This window comes from Phalangium opilio, unplaced genomic scaffold (assembly GCF_054372755.1).
Source record: "Phalangium opilio isolate 3A_F unplaced genomic scaffold, DU_Popi_V2 ptg000003l_1, whole genome shotgun sequence".
NCBI lineage: Eukaryota > Metazoa > Arthropoda > Arachnida > Opiliones > Phalangiidae > Phalangium > Phalangium opilio.
The window spans coordinates 1,575,434-1,592,745 of record NW_028324145.1 but is presented as its reverse complement, the minus strand read 5'-3'; the positions used below and the strand labels follow the sequence as shown (position 1 = coordinate 1,592,745).

The 17,312-nt window shown below is 43.1% G+C and overlaps 1 non-coding gene across 1 annotated transcript; it reads right to left on the bottom strand.

Annotated features, from left to right (window-relative positions):
• Window positions 1-9,696: 9,696 nt before the first annotated feature.
• On the bottom strand, window positions 9,697-9,769 carry TRNAI-GAU (transfer RNA isoleucine (anticodon GAU)). Its single transcript has one exon. It is a non-coding gene; the product is annotated as a tRNA-Ile (tRNA).
• Window positions 9,770-17,312: the final 7,543 nt, after the last annotated feature.

Below are 17,312 nucleotides of genomic sequence, written 5' to 3'. Positions count from 1 at the left end.
TACAAAAATAATGGTTTCAGTGGTTATACTTGAAAATAATGAAAAAAAATACTCAAAATGTGCTTCTCTGGTCGAGAAACGTCGATTTTGAAAATGGTATTAAAAATCGAGGTACATTTTTATTTATTGATCAATCGAGATGAAATCACTTCACATGAGTATTTAATAGGTAATTAAGCTGAATACGGTCAAAAATTTGTCCAGAAAAAAATGCATTCAAAAGTGTACCGAAAAAATCGCATGTTTTTTTCTTCAAGATAAAAAATCCGTGACAACGATTTCTTATTGAAAATTGAATTTAAACAGTTTTTTGAATTAATATCGTTACATATGCTTGAATTAAAGCAAAAAGTACAAAAATAATGGTTTCAGTGGTTATATTAGAAAATAGTGAAAAAATACTCAAAATGTGCTTCTCTGGTCGAGAAAGGTCGATTTAGAAAATGGTATTAAAAATCGAGGTGTATTTTTATTTATTGATCAATCGAGATGGAATCACTTTTAATGAGTATTTAATAGGCAATTAAGCTGAATTTGGTCAGAAATTTGTCCAGAAAAAATGCATTCAAAAGTGTACCGAAAAAATCGCATGTTTTTTTTCTTCAAGATACAAAATCCGTGACAACGATTTCTTACTGAAAATTGAATTTTAACAGTTTTTTTGAATGAATATCGTTACATTTGCTTGAATTAAAGCAAAAAATAAAAAAAATATTAGTTTCAGTGGTTATATTAGAAAATAGTAAAAAATTCTCAACATGTGCTTCTCTGGTCGAGAAAGGTCGATTTAGAAAATGGTATTAAAAATCGAGGTCCATTTTTATTTATTAATCAATCGAGATGAAATCACTTTTAATGAGTATTTAATAGATAATTAAGCTGAATTTGGTCAAAAATTTGTCCAGAAAAAAATGCATTCAAAAGTGTACCGAAAAAATCGCATGTTTTTTTCTTCAAGATTCAAAATCCGTGACAACGATTTCTTATTTAAAATTGAATTTAAACAGTTTTTTGAATGAATATCGTTACATTTGCTTGAATTAAAGCAAAAAGTACAAAAATAATGGTTTCAGTGGTTATATTTGAAAATAATGAAAAAATACTCAAAATATGCTTCTCTGGTCGAGAAACGTCGATTTTGAAAATGGTATTAAAAATCGAGGTGCATTTTTATTTATTGATCAATCGAGATGAAATCACTTTTAATGAGTATTTAATATCTAATTAAGCTGAATTTGGTCAAAAATTTGTCCAGAAAAAAATGCATTCAAAAGTGTACCGAAAAAATCGCATGTTTTTTTTCTTCAAGATACAAAATCCGTGACGATTTCTTACTTAAAATTGAATTTGAACAGTTTTTTGAATGAATATCGGTACATTTGCTTGAATTAAGGCAAAAAATAAAAAAAATATTGGTTTCAGTGGTTATATTTGAAAGTAATGAAAAAATACTCAAAATGTGCTTCTCTGGTCGAGAAACGTCGATTTTGAAAATGGTATTAAAAATCGAGGTACATTTTTATTTATTGATCGATCGAGATGAAATCACTTTTAATGAGTATTTAATAGGTAATTAAGCTGAATTTGGTCAAAAATTTGTCCAGAAAAAAATGCATTCAAAAGTGTACCGAAAAAATCGCATGTTTTTTTCTTCAAGATACAAAATCCGTGACAACGATTTCTTATTGAAAATTGAATTTAAACAGTTTTTTGAATGAATATCGTTACATTTGCTTGAATTAAAGCAAAAAGTACAAAAATAATGCTTTCAGTGGTTATATTTGAAAATAGTGGAAAAATACTCAAAATGTGTGAAAAAAACACTTTTGAATGCATTTTTTTCTGGGCAAATTTCTGAGCTTCCGTGGCTCAATGGTTTTTCCACAATACCTGACGACCATTCAATTTTAGGGCTTCTGTGGCGCATTTACAGCTCGTTCGTCTGTTATCGGAAAGGTTGGTGGCTCAAGCCCACCCGGGAACGTTGGTGTTAAGTTTTATAAGTATTGTAAAAAGTCATAGTTTTTCCACAATACCTGAAGACCATTTAATTTTTGGGCTTCCGTTGCGCTATGGATAGCGCGTTCAGCTGTTTAGCGAATGGGTGGTGGTTCCAGCCCACCCGGGAGAGGTGTTGTAGGGTCTCAGATGCAGCGTAAAAAAGTCATGTTTTCCACAATACCTGACAACCATTTAATTTCTAAGCTTCCGTGGCTCAATGGTTAGCGCGTTCGGCTGTTATCCGAAAGGTTGGTGGTTCAAACACCGGGAACGTTGGTGTTAGGTTTTATAAGTAACGTAAAAAGTCAAAGTTTTCCCACAATGCCTGACGACCATTCAATTTCCGGGCTTATATGGCGCATTTTCAGCTCGTTCGGCTATTATCGGAGAGGTTGGTGTTAAGTTTGATAAGTAACGTAAAAAGTCAAAGTTTTTCCAAAATACCTGACGATTATTTAATTTTTGGGCTTCCGTTGCGCAATGGTTATCGCGTTCATCTGTTAACCGAAAGGTTGGTGGTTCGAGCCCACCCGGGAGCGGTGTTGTGAGATCTCAAATGTAACGTAAAAAGCCAAAGTGTTTCCACAATACCTGACGACCATTAAATTTTTGGGCTTCCGTGGCACAATGGTTAGCGCGTTCGGCTGTTAACCGAAAGGTTGGTGGTTCGTGCCCATCCGGGAGCGGTGTTGTGAGGTCTCAGATGTAACGTAAAAAGTCAGTGTTTTTCCACAATACCTGACGAACATTTAATTTTTTAGGCTTCCGTGGCGCAATGGCTAGCGCGTTCTGCTGTTAACCGAAAGGTTGGTGGTTCGAGCTCATCCGGGAGCAGTGCTGTGAGGTTTCACATGTTACGTAAAAAGTCAAAGTTTTTCCACAATACCTGACGACTATTTAATTTCAGAGCTTCCGTGGCTCAATGAATACCGCGTTCGGCTGTTAACCGAAAGGTTGGTTGTTCGAGCCCACCCGGGAGAAGTGTTGTGGGGTCTCAGATGTAGCGTAAAAAGTCATAAGTTTTCCACAATACCTGACGACCATTTAATTTTTGGACTTCCGTGGTGCAATGGTTAGCGCGTTCGGCTGTTAACCGAAAGGCTGGGATGGGCTCGAACCACCAGCCTTTCGGTTAACAGCCGAACGCGCTAACCATTGCACCACGGAAGTCCAAAAATTAAATGGTCGTCAGGTATTGTGGAAACACTTTGGCTTTTTACATTACATTTGATATCTCACAGCACCGCTCCCGGGTGGGCTCGAACCACCAAACTTTCGGTTAAAAGCCGAACGCGCTAACCATTGCGCAACGGAAGCCCAAAAATTTCATGTTCGTCAGGTATTGTGGAAAAGCTCTGACTTTTTACGTTACATCTGAGACCTCACAATACCGCTCCCGGATGGGCTTGAAACACCAAACTATCGGTTAAAAGCCGAACGCGAATTTTATTGAGCCACGGAAGCCCAAAAATTAAATGGTCGTCAGGTATTGTGGAAAAACTTATGACTTTTTACGCTACATCTGAGACCCCACAACACCTCTCCCGGGTGGGCTGGAACCACCAAACTTTCGGTAAACAGCTTCCGGCGCTAACCATTGCGCCACGGAAGCTCAAAAATTAAATGTTCGTCAGGTATTGTGGAAAAACTCTGACTTTTCACGTTACATCTGAGACCTCACAACACCGCTCCCGGATGGGCTCAATCCACCAACCATTCGGTTAACAGCCGAACGCGCTAACCATTGCACGACGGAAGCCCAAAAATTAAATGTTCGTCAGGTATTGTGGAAAAACTCTGACTTTTTACGTCACATCTGACACCTCACAACACCGCTACCGGATGGGCTCGAACCACCAATCTTTCGGTTAACAGCCGAACACACTAAGCATTGCGCCACGGAAGCTTAGAATATAAAGTATGGTCAGATATTGTGGAAAAACTTTGGCTTTTTACGTTACATTTGAGATCTCAGAACACCGCTCCCGGGTGGGCTCGACCCACCAACCTTTAGGTTAACAGATGAACGCAATAACCATTGCGCAACGGAAGCCCAAAAATTAAATGGTCGTCCGGTGGAAAAACTTTTATATATTGGGTTACAGCTGACACCTCACAACACCGCTCCCGGATGGGCTCGAACCACCAACCTTTCGGGTAACAGCCGAACGCGCTAACCATTGCGCCACGGAAGCCCAAAAATTAAATGATCTTCAGGTATTGTGGAAAAACTTTGACTTTTTACGTTACTTATAAAAATTAACACCATCGTTCCCGGGTGGGCTTGAGCCACCAACCTTTCGGATAACAGCCGAACGCGCTAAACTAGCGCCACGGAAGCCCAAAAATTTAATGGTCGTCAGGTGGAAAAACTTTTATATTTTGGGTTATAGCTGACACCTCACAACACCGCTCCCGGATGGGCTCGAACCACCAACCTTTCGGGTAACAGCCGAACGCGCTAAAAATTGCGCCAAGGAAGCTCAAAAATTAAATGTTCGTCTGGTATTGTGGAAAAACACTGACATTTTACGTTACATCTGAGACCTCACAACACCGCTCCCGGATGGTCTCGAACCACCAACCATTCGCTTAACAGCCGAACGCGCTAACCATTGCGCCACGGAAGCTCAAAAATTAAATGTTCGTCAGGTATTGTGGAAAAACTCTGACTTTTCACGTTACATCTGAGACCTCACAACACCGCTCCCGGATGGGCTCGAACCACCAATCTTTCGGTTAACAGCCGAACACACTAAGCATTGCGCCACGGAAGCTTAGAATATAAAATATGGTCAGATATTGTGGAAAAACTTTGGCTTTTTACGTTACATTTGAGATCTCAGAACACCGCTCCCGGGTGGGCTCGACCCACCAACCTTTAGGTTAACAGATGAACGCAATAACCATTGCGCAACGGAAGCCCAAAAATTAAATGGTCGTCCGGTGGAAAAACTTTTATATATTGGGTTACAGCTGACACCTCACAACACCGCTCCCGGATGGGCTCGAACCACCAACCTTTCGGGTAACAGCCGAACGCGCTAACCATTGCGCCACGGAAGCCCAAAAATTAAATGATCTTCAGGTATTGTGGAAAAACTTTGACTTTTTACGTTACTTATAAAAATTAACACCATCGTTCCCGGGTGGGCTTGAGCCACCAACCTTTCGGATAACAGCCGAACGCGCTAAACTAGCGCCACGGAAGCCCAAAAATTTAATGGTCGTCAGGTGGAAAAACTTTTATATTTTGGGTTATAGCTGACACCTCACAACACCGCTCCCGGATGGGCTCGAACCACCAACCTTTCGGGTAACAGCCGAACGCGCTAAAAATTGCGCCAAGGAAGCTCAAAAATTAAATGTTCGTCTGGTATTGTGGAAAAACACTGACATTTTACGTTACATCTGAGACCTCACAACACCGCTCCCGGATGGTCTCGAACCACCAACCATTCGCTTAACAGCCGAACGCGCTAACCATTGCGCCACGGAAGCTCAAAAATTAAATGTTCGTCAGGTATTGTGGAAAAACTCTGACTTTTCACGTTACATCTGAGACCTCACAACACCGCTCCCGGATGGGCTCAATCCACCAACCATTCGGTTAACAGCCGAACGCGCTAACCATTGCACGACGGAAGCCCAAAAATTAAATGTTCGTCAGGTATTGTGGAAAAACTCTGACTTTTTACGTCACATCTGAGACCTCACAACACCGCTACCGGATGGGCTCGAACCACCAATCTTTCGGTTAACAGCCGAACACACTAAGCATTGCGCCACGGAAGCTTAGAATATAAAATATGGTCAGATATTGTGGAAAAATTTTGGCTTTTTACGTTACATTTGAGATCTCAGAACACCGCTCCCGGGTGGGCTCGACCCACCAACCTTTAGGTTAACAGATGAACGCAATAACCATTGCGCAACGGAAGCCCAAAAATTAAATGGTCGTCCGGTGGAAAAACTTTTATATATTGGGTTACAGCTGACACCTCACAACACCGCTCCCGGATGGGCTCGAACCACCAACCTTTCGGGTAACAGCCGAACGCGCTAACCACTGCGCCACGGAAGCCCAAAAATTAAATGATCTTCAGGTATTGTGGAAAAACTTTGACTTTTTACGTTACTTATAAAAATTAACACCATCGTTCCCGGGTGGGCTTGAGCCACCAACCTTTCGGATAACAGCCGAACGCGCTAAACTAGCGCCACGGAAGCCCAAAAATTTAATGGTCGTCAGGTGGAAAAACTTTTATATTTTGGGTTATAGCTGACACCTCACAACACCGCTCCCGGATGGGCTCGAACCACCAACCTTTCGGGTAACAGCCGAACGCGCTAAAAATTGCGCCAAGGAAGCTCAAAAATTAAATGTTCGTCTGGTATTGTGGAAAAACACTGACATTTTACGTTACATCTGAGACCTCACAACACCGCTCCCGGATGGTCTCGAACCACCAACCATTCGCTTAACAGCCGAACGCGCTAACCATTGCGCCACGGAAGCTCAAAAATTAAATGTTCGTCAGGTATTGTGGAAAAACTCTGACTTTTCACGTTACATCTGAGACCTCACAACACCGCTCCCGGATGGGCTCGAACCACCAATCTTTCGGTTAACAGCCGAACACACTAAGCATTGCGCCACGGAAGCTTAGAATATAAAATATGGTCAGATATTGTGGAAAAACTTTGGCTTTTTACGTTACATTTGAGATCTCAGAACACCGCTCCCGGGTGGGCTCGACCCACCAACCTTTAGGTTAACAGATGAACGCAATAACCATTGCGCAACGGAAGCCCAAAAATTAAATGGTCGTCCGGTGGAAAAACTTTTATATATTGGGTTACAGCTGACACCTCACAACACCGCTCCCGGATGGGCTCGAACCACCAACCTTTCGGGTAACAGCCGAACGCGCTAACCATTGCGCCACGGAAGCCCAAAAATTAAATGATCTTCAGGTATTGTGGAAAAACTTTGACTTTTTACGTTACTTATAAAAATTAACACCATCGTTCCCGGGTGGGCTTGAGCCACCAACCTTTCGGATAACAGCCGAACGCGCTAAACTAGCGCCACGGAAGCCCAAAAATTTAATGGTCGTCAGGTGGAAAAACTTTTATATTTTGGGTTATAGCTGACACCTCACAACACCGCTCCCGGATGGGCTCGAACCACCAACCTTTCGGGTAACAGCCGAACGCGCTAAAAATTGCGCCAAGGAAGCTCAAAAATTAAATGTTCGTCTGGTATTGTGGAAAAACACTGACATTTTACGTTACATCTGAGACCTCACAACACCGCTCCCGGATGGTCTCGAACCACCAACCATTCGCTTAACAGCCGAACGCGCTAACCATTGCGCCACGGAAGCTTAAAAATTAAATGTTCGTCAGGTATTGTGGAAAAACTCTGACTTTTCACGTTACATCTGAGACCTCACAACACCGCTCCCGGATGGGCTCAATCCACCAACCATTCGGTTAACAGCCGAACGCGCTAACCATTGCACGACGGAAGCCCAAAAATTAAATGTTCGTCAGGTATTGTGGAAAAACTCTGACTTTTTACGTCACATCTGAGACCTCACAACACCGCTACCGGATGGGCTCGAACCACCAATCTTTCGGTTAACAGCCGAACACACTAAGCATTGCGCCACGGAAGCTTAGAATATAAAATATGGTCAGATATTGTGGAAAAACTTTGGCTTTTTACGTTACATTTGAGATCTCAGAACACCGCTCCCGGGTGGGCTCGACCCACCAACCTTTAGGTTAACAGATGAACGCGATAACCATTGCGCAACGGAAGCCCAAAAATTAAATGGTCGTCAGGTGGAAAAACTTTTATATATTGGGTTACAGCTGACACCTCACAACACCGCTCCCGGATGGGCTCGAACCACCAACCTTTCGGGTAACAACCGAACGCGCTAACCATTGCGCCACGGAAGCCCAAAAATTAAATGATCTTCAGGTATTGTAGAAAAACTTTGACTTTTTACGTTACTTATAAAAATTAACACCATCGTTCCCGGGTGGGCTTGAGCCACCAACCTTTCGGATAACAGCCGAACGCGCTAAACTAGCGCCACGGAAGCCCAAAAATTTAATGGTCGTCAGGTGGAAAAACTTTTATATTTTGGGTTATAGCTGACACCTCACAACACCGCTCCCGGGAGTGCTTGAACCACCAACCTTTCGGTTAACAGACGAACGCGCTATTTATAGCGCAACGGAAGCCCAAAAATTAAATGGTCTTCAGTTATTGTGGAGAAACTATCACTTTTTACGTTACTTATAAAACTTAACACCAACGTTCCCGGGTGGGCTTGAGCCACCAACCTTTCCGATAACAGGTATTGTGGAAAAACACTGACTTTTTACGTTACACCTGACACCTCACAACACCGCTCCCGGATGGGCTCGAACCACCAACCTTTCCGATAACAGACGAACGAGCTGAAAATGCGCCACAGAAGCCCGAAAATTGAATGGTCGTCAGGTATTGTGGAAAACTTATGACTTTTTACGTTACATCTGAGACACCGAAAACCCTCTCCTGGGTGGGATGGAACCACCAACCTTTCGATTAACAGCTGAACGCGCTAACCATTGCGCCACGGAAGCCCAAAAATTAAATGTTCCTCAGGTATTGAGGAAAAACACTGACTTTTTACTTTACATCTGAGACCTCACAACACCGCTCCCGGATGGGCTCGAACCACCAACCTTTCCGATAACAGACGAACGAGCTGAAAATGCGCCACAGAAGCCCGAAAATTGAATGGTTGTCAGGTATTGTGGAAAACTTATGACTTTTTACGCTACATCTGAGACCCCAAAACACCTCTCCCGGGTGGGCTGGAACCACCAAACTTTCGGTTAACAGCTTAACGCGCTAACCATTGCGCTACGAAAGCTCAAAAATTAAATGTTCGTCAGGTATTGTGGAAAAACACTGACTTTTTACGTTACATCTGAAAACTCACAACACCGCTCCCGGATGGGCTCGAACCACCAACCTTTCGCTTAACAGCCGAACGCGCTAACCATTGCGCAACGGAAGCCCAAAAATTTCATGTTCGTCAGGTATTGTGAAAAAACTCTGACTTTTTACGTTACATCTAAGACCTCACAACACCACTCCCGGATGGACTCGAACCACCAAACTATCGGTTAACAGCCGAACGCGGTATTCATTGAGCCACGGAAGATCTGAAATTAAATGGTCGTCAGGTATTGTGTAAAACTTATGACTTTTTACGTTACATCTGAGACCTCACAACACCGCTCCCGGGAGTGCTTGAACCACCAACCTTTCGGTTAACAGACGAACGCGCTATTTATAGCGCAACGGAAGCCCAAAAATTAAATGGTCTTCAGGTATTGTGGAGAAACTATGATTTTCACGTTACTTATAAAACTTAACACCAACGTTCCCGGGTGGGCTTGAGCCACCAACCTTTCCGATAACAGGTATTGTGGAAAAACACTGACTTTTTACGTTACATCTGAGACCTCACAACACCGCTCCCGGATGGGCTCGAACCACCAACCTTTCCGATAACAGACGAACGAGCTGAAAATGCGCCACAGAAGCCCGAAAATTGAATGGTCGTCAGGTATTGTGGAAAAACTTTGACTTTTTACGTGACATCTGAGACCTCACAGCACCACTCCCGGATGGGCTCGAACCACCAGGCTTTCAGTTATCAGCCGAACGCGCTAACCATTGCGCCACGGAAGCCCAAAAATTAAATGGTCGTCAGGTATTGTCGAAAAACTTTACCTTTTTACGTTACATTGGAGATCTCTCAACACCGCTCCCGAGTGGGCTCGAACCACCAACCTTACGGTTAACAGCCGAACGCGCTAACCATTGCGCAACGGAAGCCCGAAAATTTAATGGTCTTCAGGTATTGTGGAGAAACTATGACTTTTTACGTTACTTATAAAGCTTAACACCAACGTTCCCGGGTGGGCTTGAGCCACCAACCTTTCCGATAACAGGTGTTGTGGAAAAACACAGACTTTTTACGTTACACCTGAGACCTCACAACACCGCTCCCGGATGGGCTCGATCCACCAACCTTTCGGTTAACAGCCGAACGCGCTAACCATTGAGCCACGGAAGCTCAGAAATTAAATGGTTGTCAGGTATTGTGGAAAACTTATGACTTTTTACGTTACATCTGAGACATCACAACACCGCTCCCGGATGGGCTCGAACCACCAACCTTTCGGTTAACAGCCGAACGCGCTAACCATTGAGCCACGGAAGCTCAGATATTAAATGGTTGTCAGGTATTGTGGAAAACTTATGACTTTTTACGCTACATCTGAGACCCCGAAAAACCTCTCCCGGGTGGGATGGAACCACCAACCTTTCGATTAACAGCTGAACGCGCTAACCATTGCGCCACGGAAGCCCAAAAATTAAATGTTCCTCAGGTATTGAGGAAAAACACTGACTTTTTACTTTACATCTGAGCCCTGACAACACCACTCCCGGATGGGCTCGAACCACCAACCTTTCGGATAACAGCCGAACGCGCTAACCATTGAGCCACGGAAGCTTAGAAATTCAAGGGTTGTCAGGTATTGTAGAAAACTTATGACTTTTTACGCTACATCTGAGACCCCACAACACCTCTCCCGGGTGGGCTGGAACTGTTGGGATTTCTCAAACTGTTTCCTTTTTTTGTATAAAATCAATAACTGTACAGCCGAATCTGGTCAACTTAAAACTAGCTAAAACTTCTAGAGTCCTACCCCAAAACCAGTCTTTTCAAGGTTAACAGTAAAATCTTGTCGCTTTGTGGGGTCAAGCCCCTCCAAAAGAGTTAGAAATTCAGCAGCGAGGCTAGCGTCGCGAGAGAGAGAGGACGCGAAAGTAATTGCAGGCCAGATTCAGTAAATTCTTCCATACCAATTGAATAAAACTACATTTTTCTAATTAAATAGTCTCAAGTTAATAAGTATATTGTAACCTCCCGAAATAATCAAGGGACCTCCTGGGTTTCCACTCCAGGGGTGTACGGTTACATAGAGGATTAACACACAGTGTTACCTCTGACCTTTCCCCGTACTATATAAGCATCGTCTGCTTATGACATAAAGTCAGTTCTCCTTTACTACTAAGATGTAGTAGTCGCTCGAGTGAAGGGCTTTGCCCTAGGATTGGACTTCATCCTTATTAATAGTAATTATGTTAAGTTCTTTAATTGTATAATGCAAGTCGGCATTTAGTTACAATTTATTTATGATTTAGTTAGTTAATAAAGTATGATTGAATATAAGGAACAGTAGTAGTTATTCTTAGTATTAGCCAAGGCTTTTATGGCCACGTGGGGCGAGTTTATAAATCTCGTAAGCGTGGTTACAATATGAACCACAATCGCAGAGTCAGAGTAAAATAACACGAATTATTTTATGGTGCCGAAAATCCGGATATAATTAGATATTGTGGTTAGTTTAATCGGTCAATTAAAGTAAGAAAATGGAAGAAAATAACGAAAGAATAAAGAAAATTCGAGCGTCAAAAAGAGCACAAGTAACAAAATACGTTAACAAAATAAAGGACGATTTAACAAGGACACCGATAGATATAAAAAAAAATACAAAAGAACCTGCAACACCTTCGGAACAGAGAGGAAGAGTTAAAAGAACTAGATGGAGAAGTGTTCCAATTAACTGCTATCGACGACTTGGATCAAGAGCTAACGGGTGTTCGAAAATATGAAGATGACATAAATGACTGTAGAGACGATGCTGAAAGAGCCATAGAAGACAACATTAGTGCAACAGCCAGTACTATAGTAGAAACAAGAGGTGCGGGAACATCAACAGGGTATAATACACTGTTATGTTCGTTACACGAAGTAATAACACTAAGATAAAATCAATAAGTTTATTATAGCTTAATAAACAGTCCGTAGTTAAGATTCTAATGTTTACAAAGGAAGCCCGTACATGAAGTGATTAATATCTCTTTAGCTACCTCTACATGTCAACTCGTATCTGACGTCATCTAGTTTATCCCAGAGCTCCCCCTTACGGTTGGGTCAAGGCTAACTGTCTAATATTTGTTCTGGGCCTGACATAAGCATTCTATTATTATTTTACCGTACATGACAATACCTCCCTTTTTTTTTTTTTTTTTTTTTTTTTTTTTACATTGTTTAACTCTAGAGCATAATTCACTACGAGAAAAAAAAAGCTAATTCGTTTGATCTTGCTATACATGAATTACTAAGATTTTAAGTTCATAGACCTTATTAAGATATTGTTAATACTTGAGTTCGTTAATGTTCATTTAACTTATGTGTAAAATAATATAGGTTCCCTAGAGTTCATTAGTCACAATATCGACTTGGGCGTTTCTTCTTTCGTTGGGGTCTCGGATGAGTGGTGACAATAGGGTGTAGTTCAGATACTGGTGCGGTGGACTCTAGGCAGGTTTGGGTTGTGCGAAGATGTCCATGGTCAATTGGGGTAGTAGCCGCTGCTGTCGCTTGTGGAGCAGTCGTCTGGTGTAGCTCATTGGAAGGTGGATCACGAATGGTCTCAGGTGTCTCGTGGGATGTTTCGTCTGATGCCTGACGGTCCTTGGTCGCTGTCTGGTTTGAGATAGCATTGGGAGCTGGATCAGGGACAGCTTCCGGTGGTCGACGAGATGTTTCAGCTGGTAGATGGTGATTTTCAGCAAGAGGTAATGGTTGATGTATTGACCCCCATAAAAGAAATTCGTTGTGATCATCGTCTACTGGCTTGGGTTTTGATACATGATCAGAGTGCGGGCGTTGTCGTATCTGATTCTTATGGCGCCGTAATAATCCATACTCTGTGTCGATTAGAAACATTGTGTGTCCAATGTGCCTGATGATGGTACCGTTTAGCCATTTGTTTCCTTTGCCATAATTACGCACGTAGACTGGGTCTTGTGGTTTAAATTTATTCTTGTTATGTACTGCAGTCGTATTCGCAGATGTCATCAGGAATTTTGGATGGCAGAGATCCAAACTTGATACTATTTGCCGACCAAGCATTAGCTCAGCTGGCGACTTTCCTGACTCTGTGGGAGTTCGACGATATTGTAGCAAAATGTGTGCTATGCGTGTTTCGAGCGAATCCACTTGTTGCGTGAAGTTCAGTTCTTGATGTGATATTTTCCGTAAGTGATCTTTAACCGTGCGTACGGCCCTCTCAGCTAATCCGTTTGACGCCGGGTGGTACGGGGCTGAGGTAACATGTCGAATTCCATATCGCGAAGCGAAGGCTTCAAATTCGGCACTAGCGAAACATGGTCCGTTGTCGGATATAAGAGTTGGCATTATTCCATAACGTGCTACTATGTCTCGTAAATGTGACAACACTGTCTGAGTCGTTTGTGATTTGGTGACAAATACTTCTAGCCATTTGGTATGACTGTCGATGAAAATGAGAAGGTATTTGTTTTCGATCGGGCCGGCGAAATCGACGTGGACACGGCTCCAAGGTGTATTGGTGGGAGGCCATGGTGTGTATGTTCTGGGTGGTAATGATGCGTGCTCTTGACATGCCGTACAGTGTTGGGATGTCTTCTCTATGTCAGTATCTATTCCTGGCCACCAGATGCAAGAACGTGCATTTGCCTTCATTCGGACAGTACCCATGTGCGAACGATGTAGCTCTCTGAGCATTGGTTCCCGATGCATGGTTGGTACAATGACGCGATTAGACATTAAGTAGATTCCGTTGAAATTGGATATGTCGGTTCTTCTGCGGTAATACGGTTGCAGCTCCTTTGGGATGGTATGTTTCGCAGGCCATCCATTTTTGAGGAAGTCTCCAAGAGAGCGCAACGTGTCGTCTTGACGAGTTGCTTCATCGAGCTGACGCGCCGTTATAGGTGTATTGTCCGTGACGCTTCGTACTGCGAAAACGTATTCTGCCGGTACAGGCGTCGTTGTGGTTAGCGTGGGTAGCGGTAAGCGACTTAGAGCGTCGGCGTTGGCATTCGCCGATCCCTTCCGGAACTTTAAGGTGTAGGAATACGCGGCCAAAATCAGTGACCAGCGTTGCAGACGTGCCGCAGCCATTTGTGGTACAGGTTTGTGAGCCGCTAACAAGGTGACTAACGGTTGATGGTCAGTATAAAGCGTAAAATGAGTGCCATACAGATAGTCTTTAAATTTCTTGACGGCAAAAATGATTGCTAAGGCTTCTTTATCCAATTGAGAATAATTTTTTTCTGCGGACGTTAGGCTTCTTGAGGCGAAAGAAATCGGCTTTTCTTGTCCGTCAATGTGGTGGGATAAAACTGCCCCGATTCCAAACGGCGATGCATCGCAGGCCAGGGATATTTCTCGAGATGGATCGTAGTGGGCAAGGATATTAGACGATTTGAATGCGTCCTTAGCCGCCTGAAAAGCTTCCTGGTGCTTGTGGTCCCATACCCAAGCAACATTTTTGTGGAGTAGTCCATAAAGAGGTGCAAGCCTTGTTGCATTATCCGGGAGAAAGTGTGCATAGTAATTAATGAGACCCAAAAATGAGCGTAGGGTTTCAATATTTGTAGGTGCAGGTGCGTTCATTATGGCTTGAATTTTGGCTTCCTGCGGATGTATGCCGTTTTCGTCCAATCTGTGTCCCAAGAATTCTATGGATTTCTGCATGAAGCTACATTTCTCCCTTTTAAGCTTTAATCCGTGTGCCTCTAGTTTGGTAAGAACTGCGTCAAGAATCCTCAGATGATTTTCATGTGAGGAGCCTCCCACCAAGGTGTCGTCTTGGAAAGGAGTAACGTTTTTAACATCCGAAAGAATCATTTCCATTATGCGTTGAAATATTGCTGAGGCTGACGCGACTCCAAATGGTAATCGGTCGAATTGGTACAACCCCAGTGGTGTGTTGATTACTGTGTACTTTTTCGAATCCTCTTCCAGTTCTATTTGGTTGTAGGCTTCGCGTAAGTCGAGTTTGGAGAAAAGTCGGCAACCAGCGAGTTTTGTAAAGATGTCCTCGGAACGCGGTAATGGATACTTGTCTATATTTAGTTGAGGATTCAGAGTGGATTTGTAGTCAGCGCACACTCTTAGTCCTCCATGGGGCTTCTGAACGATGACAATTGGAGATGCAAAATCCGAATAGGGAAGCTTGGTAATGATTCCTTCCCTTTCCATACGGCGTAGTTCGGTCGCTACAGCTTCTTGTCTAGCGTACGGGATTGTGCGTGCTTTACAGAAGACTGGCTTGACATGATCTTTTACATACAACCTTGCCTTTATGCCGTGTAACTTTCCAAGTCCTGGTGTAAAGAGTGCAGAGTGTTTCTCCAATAACTCTTTAAGCTGCTGGTCTCCTTGTGTTGCAACTTGATTCACTTCGGCAGTGTTGCTTTGGTGAGCTTTAAACGAAGGTAGAATGTCCAGGACTGAGTAGAGCCATTTACGACCACACAAATTTGGTTTTGTGCTCCGTACGACTAGTAATGGCAGTTGAGCCTGACGACCTCGAAAAACAACTGAGACTACGGCTTGACCAACAACCTGGATTGTATTTCCTGTGTATGATTCCAATTTGCCCGGAAATTGCGTTATTTCGGATACGGAAGAGAGTGTTCGAAAATCCTGCTCTTTAATCATAGTGAATCCGGATCCATTATCAATTTCAAAGGCAATTGGTGTGTTGTTGACTTCGAGCGTGACTGAATCGGGCGGTGGAATACTTTCGTCAATGTTTGATGGGTTTACGACGCTGTGGTCTCGGTCAGTCCTCAAAACGTCATCCACATGGTACACGTCTGGTAGATATTCGTTAAGAGGGGCAGTGTCCAGTGGTGCCAAGGAGGTGTCATTGATATGATGAGAACGATATGGTCTCCGCTGTTGTACTCTTGTGGAATGTGGATCAGGTGGGTTGAGGCATGCTTTTGCAATGTGCCCTTTTCGTTGGCATTTTAAACACGTGGATTGAAGGTAAGGACAGTCGGGACCCTTATGTCCTTCCGCAGCGCAGCGAAGACAACGTGTAAGATCTGGTTTGATCTTTGGTCGAACGCGGCTGTCTAAATGTGTAGACTGGTGACGCTTAGTTGAAGGTTTCTTGTGTCTTCCTGGCTTGCCATGCGATGGAGGTTTTCCAATGACTTGATGGACCTCGGATGTTAATTCTCGTGTGGGTTCCGTCGTTTTCATTTCTCCAAGGCTTGTTTTAGCGCTTTCCATGGAGATCAAAATTGCCGTGGCTCTAGCTAGCGTAATGGACTTCTTTTCTTCTTCTTCTGCGATGAGTATTTGTTGCATAGTATCATTGTTGATACCGAAGATGAGTTTGTCAACTATCATCTCATCGCGATTCTGGAAGGCACAATGTTCCGTGAGGGCTTGTAATGCAGCGATGAATGTTCCAACTGACTCTCCGTTTAAGCGAGTACGGCGATAAAAGCGAAGTCGGGCGATGCAACGCAAGGGCGTTGGGTCAAAATGCGTGGTGAGAGCCGCGACTAATTCGTCATAGGTTTTAGACGCGACGGTCGCTGGACGAATACGATCGCGTATAAGACTATATGTGTCCGGGCTAAGAACAGTTTGTAATATCGCGCGTTTAATGTTGGCGTCAGTAATATCGTTCGCGAGGAAATAAGCGTTTAGTCGCTCCGAATACTGCGACCACTGTTCAGTTCTATTGTCAAAAATGTTTAAATTACCGTAAGTCGTCATTTTGCAGTAGGCGTGAGAAAACGTGACTTGATATTTTTCACTATAATTTCAGCGCGTATATCGATGTTGCCACGGGGCAATGACTTCTTTAACGTGACTTGATATTTTTCACTATAAGTTCAGCGCGTATATCGATGTTGCCACGAGGCAAGGACTTCTTTGTGAAATTGCGGTGCTTCCTTCCGTTTACGGCTTTTAGCTTGAAGAACTAAGGCCTAGGCCTAGACTACGGTATACGGGTTGAAGAAAAAGATGTTTTCTTTTAAAACTTTAGACGTATAACGCGATTCTCGACTCCGTCGCCATTTGTTATGTTCGTTACACGAAGTAATAACACTAAGATAAAATCAATAAGTTTATTATAGCTTAATAAACAGTCCGTAGTTAAGATTCTAATGTTTACAAAGGAAGCCCGTACATGAAGTGATTAATATCTCTTTAGCTACCTCTACATGTCAACTCGTATCTGACGTCATCTAGTTTATCCCAGAGCTCCCCCTTACGGTTGGGTCAAGGCTAACTGTCTAATATTTGTTCTGGGCCTGACATAAGCATTCTATTATTATTTTACCGTACATGACATACACC